The sequence below is a fragment of the Populus euphratica genome, unplaced genomic scaffold, assembly GCF_000495115.2.
Source record: "Populus euphratica unplaced genomic scaffold, PopEup_1.0 scaffold57.1, whole genome shotgun sequence".
In the NCBI taxonomy this organism is placed as follows: Eukaryota; Viridiplantae; Streptophyta; class Magnoliopsida; order Malpighiales; family Salicaceae; genus Populus; species Populus euphratica.
Genome location: NW_011499919.1, coordinates 65,506 through 71,960, shown reverse-complemented (window position 1 = coordinate 71,960; position 6,455 = coordinate 65,506).

Genomic DNA, 6,455 nt, shown 5'->3' with positions numbered 1-6,455 from the left:
GCACTATGGGGCCTCCCTTTGATTTATTTGAAAGGGAGGGATGATCAGGTGGGGTTTTTTATGGGTCCATAAGACACGTGAAGTGCTAATCCATGTGTGCCAGTGTGAAGATGTAAGAAGAAGAATACTGTAGATGGGGATGACAGCTTGAGGGAAAGCACTGAAAGACTCCTCTGCTATCTCTCTATTGTTTGTTGTTTTGAAGCCTTAGTTCCCAGCAAAGTGACAAGTCTGAAGGATTCTTTTGGTTATTTGTTTGCAAGTGCAATTAAATTACAGTAGTTCAATTATTGCCTTTTTCACTTTTTTGCAAACAAGTTGCATAACAGCACCTAGTTAGAGATTTGCACTTCCAGAGGGAAGCATCTTTCACTTCTCTTAAAAGCCTGTTTGTCTTTGCCGCTACGTTATGCTTTTCAAAAAAATTATTTAGTCTTTTGTTTTAAAATATTTTTTGTTTTTTATATTGTTTTGATGTATTGATGTAATATATTTTTAAACAAAAAACATTTTAGAAAATAACTACGTGTTATCAAACACTAACTTGATACGGGTACTGAACTTGCTGTGTCTGTAGTTCCGTGCTGCTGAAAAGTGGAGGCCGGGTAAGCACTTGTGTGAAAGGAAAAACAGCACTCAGATTTGAGCAGTGGACTATGTTTTTCAAGCTGGTTTGGACTGCCTAGGGTAATCAACTCATGAAAACTGAAAGGAATCAGCATCTTGATAATTGCAACCCTGGATTTGAATACAATCTCTGTGTGCTTGTGCTTAGAACAATGTGCTCTGGAAGTGCCAGCTTAAGGGCATCAGTCCTTGTATTTGATCACATTCTTCTAGCTTGAGATTAACCAATTATTAGCTTACTATGCCCTGTACACACACTCCAAACCAATTCTTGGCGTCCATGGCACCATCCAATCAGGAAATTTTTTATGCTTACACAAATCCAACGAGTGTAATAATTTTCCATCATTCAATTTTAACATACACAAACTATTAACATTTTTGTGCCTGTATAGTGAATAATTTAGTGCACATCAGCCATAGTTATAAAATCTAGTATAGTTTATAAGATTAACTCGGATTATTTTAGGGTTTTTTTTGAAAAAAAAGACGGATACACTAGCATATACGAGTTTTTTATTGGTAAAGCGTGCATTTACGTGCATGCATACAATGTATTTGTATATGTATTCTGGAATGGTGGAGTTAGTACTTTTTACTGCTAGAAGTTGTTTAGGTAAAGTGAACAGACCTTAAGTTCAAACTTTAATAGGAAGAAAATGACATGACACAACGATACGAGAAGGAAAACAACATGAAAAAGACTGCATTGACAAATCGAACTACTGACTCGCCTTCAACTTCAGCTTCCTTGAGGTGGATTTTGACAACATCTTCGAATAAAACAATAAGCATTGTCTCTAACTTAGGAGTGCTCCAAGTTTATTTATTTTTTTTAAATTGTAAATTAATTTTTTTATAATTTTAAATTGTTTTGACATGTTCATGTTAAAAATAAATTTTTTAAAATAAAAAATATTATTTTTATATATTTTTAAATAAAAAATATTATAAAAAACAACCATTTTATACCATTCAAAAATATGCTATGGGACAAGTCTTCTCTTGAGGGATTACAATAATGCGATGTCTTTATTTTTTTTTGGAGTAGAAATTGCACTCGAACACGTACCTCTAGTTGTGGACACACACACACACATAAATATATATATATATATATGGTGTGAAAGTATAGCCAGTGTGAATGTGTTGTGTGACATGTATTGTTCTTTTTATAATCTGTGGTGAAAGACCTAATCTTTGATTACATGGAATAAATACTCTAGAAGGAGACCGAGCATTAATAAAGAAAACAAAGCATAAATAACAGAGGTTAATAATAATGATTACACGAGCCACCTCGAAGGCCATAAACACGTATCAAGGGGCCTTCATGTCCATTGATGCTTCGTTTTTGCAGAGCAAGAACCTCTTTACAAGTCAAGAATTGTTGAATTTCACTCGTAACACTTGCCATCCAAGAATCAAGAGGACGGCTAGAGTGGCTCCCACGTCACTTTCTAAGATCATGCTAATGTAAAATCACTAATCACATCACCAAGCATGCCACGTCACTATAGCTAAGCGATTTGGTTGGCTCGACGAGGGACTAATGATAACTCGACATGTGGGGGAATCGCCACTAGGCCGGACGTGATGGGTGGATTACCACCTTAGGGTTCACCTTATCCTTATGATAATACAAATCATGCCAAATGAGACTCAAGAAAAGCATTTCATCGGAGGGGATGGTAGGGCACGGATTTCGTATAAAACTAAGAGGTTATAAATTAATCATACTTATCATGTTTTTCTTCGAGATTTTATTCCACTTTAATCAATGTTTCCCTGTCTCTCCTCTCATCATATGAGGTTACCATTTAAAAAACTGTGATCTCTTGTTTTGTCGTTTATGGCCTTCAGCACTTTCAACCTAGCTAATCAATTTGCATTAGCTAGCTAGCTAGCTAGCTAGCTAGGTTAAAAACTATGATTAGAAACCAAAAAAAATAAATCTATCCACAAGGTAAAAGCCAAAACTCAAGAAATATGTTTTGTTTCCTTTTTCCTTCAGATCTATACGATATATCCATGAATGACAAGCTTACTGACTATCGATCTGACTACTAGATTCCCAGACGTAACATTGTTGTTTATGTGTGTAGACATTGCATGTTTCATGCATGATCACCTTCAGAATGACTTGCCACTGTGTTTGGCAAATCGTCTATAATATAGGATCTTGATTAAAGTTTTTTGGCATACATAAATGTGGTTGGCATATGATATGCTTGGCATCATGATTTATTAATGTCGACCAGATAAATATCATCTCAAAACAAATTAAATTAAATGAGTGGTTTATATATATATATATATATATATGTATATATATTTGTATTATACACACACATTACTCTTTAATTTGATTTTAAATAATAGATAATACTTGGGTAATGAATACCCATATCAATACAAGAAATCAATGTACAATATGAATATTTAGATTTTTTATAGTAAAAATTTTATCTATATATTGTAATTTAATCTAAACTTGATGAATATCGATTTAAACAAAATGAGTTATTTTTTTATAAAATTTCTTTATCTAATAAATATAGATAGAATATAAATATTATCAATATCTTTCTAATTAAAGTCCTATCCCAACCATAAATTGGGATATCAACATATATATATATATATATATAATAAGTAAATACTCCGATACTAGATAGTCAAAACTATATTAACATCCAAGTTTCTTACTCGTTCTATAGATATGGTGTCGCTATAACAGAAACTCAGATATCCATTGCCATCTACAAATACAATGGCCGAGAGATATCCTAATTGTTAAAACTAAAAGTAATTAAATTGGAACTTTATCTCTGTACAGGTTGAGCTTCTACGAATATCTTACTAGGTGATGCAGGTTTAAAGGAAACAAATTAAGACAAAAAATGAAGTATCATGCCAACATGTTTCCGGGGCATAACAAATTAACTTTTGTGGTATATACAAAAAGAAAAGGTAAAACCCATCAATGAAGAAACCTAAGTAACACCTTTTAACATGATGATCAATGTTCTGTGTATCAATCTTTGCAACTCCTTTTCTTATCTATATTTAATTTCTTAGTATTATTTTAGTGTATTTCTTTCTCTCAAAAGTTAGGCAAAGTTCATTATAGTAAGGCTTTTTGGTTTGTACAAGTGAAGAGATGAACTGTCCAGCATAAGAAGAAAACATAGACTTACTCAGCCTGTTGATTTTTAATTTGCTAGGCCAACTTTTCCCTTCATTTTGCTTTAATTTGTTCACAAGCAATGATGCTCATTAAAATAAAATAAAATATGAAGACAGCTAGCTAGGGTTCTATGTATGCCTTTCGTGTCTAGATTTCCTTTTGACGGGTGTGCATGTGTGTGTGTGCGTGTATAGCTTTATGCTAACATATTATAGAGAGAAATTAAAAGTAAAAACTTGCTTATGCCCTGCGGGGTGTGTCTATCATTTCACTCACCTTTTGTGATAATAAATTGGATTTTTCTTCTCTAGCCTAATTATAAATTAAAAGTAGATTCATAATTAATGTCGTAAGAGAATCAAAGCAATTATACTCGGGGATCTATGAAGGGTGCTTTTTTATTTGGCAGATAAAATAAGAGTACTTTAAAAAGTACATAAATAATGTTTTGTTAGTGTTTCAGGTTCATAAAGATGAAAATAATAGGGACAAATATGATTTGATTTTTTATATTTTTTGTTTTGAAAATTTAAAATCTCATTTTAAAACTGTTACAAGAACATATAATATATTTTTTTAAGTCTTTATCTTCATCTCTTTTCTATTATCCTTATTTCTTTTATTAATAAACAGTCACCAAACATAGTATAATAAGCTTTTTATTTTTATTTTTTTTAGATTAACGTGAGTGTTCAGGCTAACTTGCGCGCATCACGATTAATCCCACGGGCCTTGAAGTTAATGACCATGTAAGCCTCCAGTGACTATCATATGAGCAACCAAGAACTCGAACATGAGACCACAGAGAGATCAAACCCCTTAGTCCTAAGTTATTACCACTTGGTCACCATCTAAATGGTTGACTCTTTATTGATATTAGGTGTGTTTGTGGATATCAACGAGTTGAGTTTGAGCGCGTAAGTATATCTAACTTAATTTTTAATATCTTATAAATTATAAACTCGATCCATTCATTTTTTTTTATCTGAGTTACTTGGATATATTGGGTTAAGATAGATTTTTTATGGATATTACATATATCAATGTGTTGGGCGTCACACATGTGGAGCGTTGTGACGATCGTCCATCTTAAAAAAATTATATGTAATAGATAGATGTATAGTCTATTATGGTAAAATATGGAGAGACAAGAAATTCTTGTCTCTTATCAGTGAAAAATTAAAATGGAAGTTGTCACCTAATATTTTGATTACGAGGAACCCTAACTAATCTCAGAGATGGGGTACGGAGACTGGTTGTGTAAAATGAATGTATTATCACCTCAAATACACCCTACCTAAGGTAAGTTGCATTGTTTGATCTGATAAATTCTAAGGTTTTGTTGTAGTTTCTAATTGTTGGCTTGTTGAAGATTCAAGATAAGTCCTCCTGAATAAGGAGGTTCTTATCTTAATGAGCTAAAACCTAAATGTTTTATTATCCAAAAAAAATTAAATATCCAGAATACATATTACATATAATGTCGTATCCCGGATACTAAAAATAAACAAAATAAATTTTTGGTTGTTTTTGAAATTTTATCGAATATTCTCTTGACTTTAATAAACTAGTTATTAAAGCCAAAATGCATACTAAAATATTATTTTTTGGTGTATGAAAAACATAATATGATTTTTTTTTTTGCTTTGATACACTTGGCTGTATGCACAAAAATATTTTTTTTTCAAATTTTTTTATATTTTTAAAATTTTTGATAAAAATCAGGTATTACAATACCCAATTCATATTTTTTTGTGATATAAAATACATATTGATATTAAGCAAAAAGACATATAACAAAAAATGGAAAAGTCATGAAATTTTGAAAACAAAAATTTCGATCCTGTCCAGTTCTGTGGGTTGGGCCGAACCTGACCCAAATGCATGGGCTGGGCTCAGCCCTGCAAAGAAAGAAAAAGGAATAGTGGGTCACCCTTCACTATTCACATACAACATTACATAATGGAGGGTGACCGGAGAAGGAAGGTAACGGTCCGGTGGGTATAACTAACTTGACATCGACCAACTACTCGCAGTGCTGTCGTTGTGGTAGGGGATTATGGTGGCCGGCGGTGCTTTTCTTTCTTCTTCATCTCCATTCTCTATTTTTTTTCTTCTATTTTTTCTGCCTTTTTCTTTCCTTTTCTCCTTCTCTCTTCTCTCTTCTCCGCTCTTTGTTCTCCCCCATTTTCTTCTCTCTTTTTTTTCTCCCTTTGCTTTACTGTTGTTCTCTCCTGTTTTTATAAGCAAAAATAAGGAGAAAGTAGATGGGGCGGCCATTGTGTTGTTGTCTTTCCAACATGTGGAAAGTGGTCAACGTCTTTTTTGAAGGAGTCGGTGTCTTTGGAATGAGTCGGTGGTGGTGGCAGAGAAAGAAAAAAAATCTTCTTCTTCTTCCCCTGCTTCGCACGTCCAAAGAAAGAAGAAAACATATAATGCCTTCAAAACAACATCATTTCATACTTTTTTTTTTAATGAACAGTGCATGAAACAACACTGTTTTGGACAAAACGCACCGTTTCATTTAAAAGAAAAAACAACAAAAACTGTCAGAGTTCACATTGGTCCTCAATTTGTGATTTGTTCAATCAAGTCTTCAATTACAATTTTAATTAAAATAAATGCAATTGCATTCCTG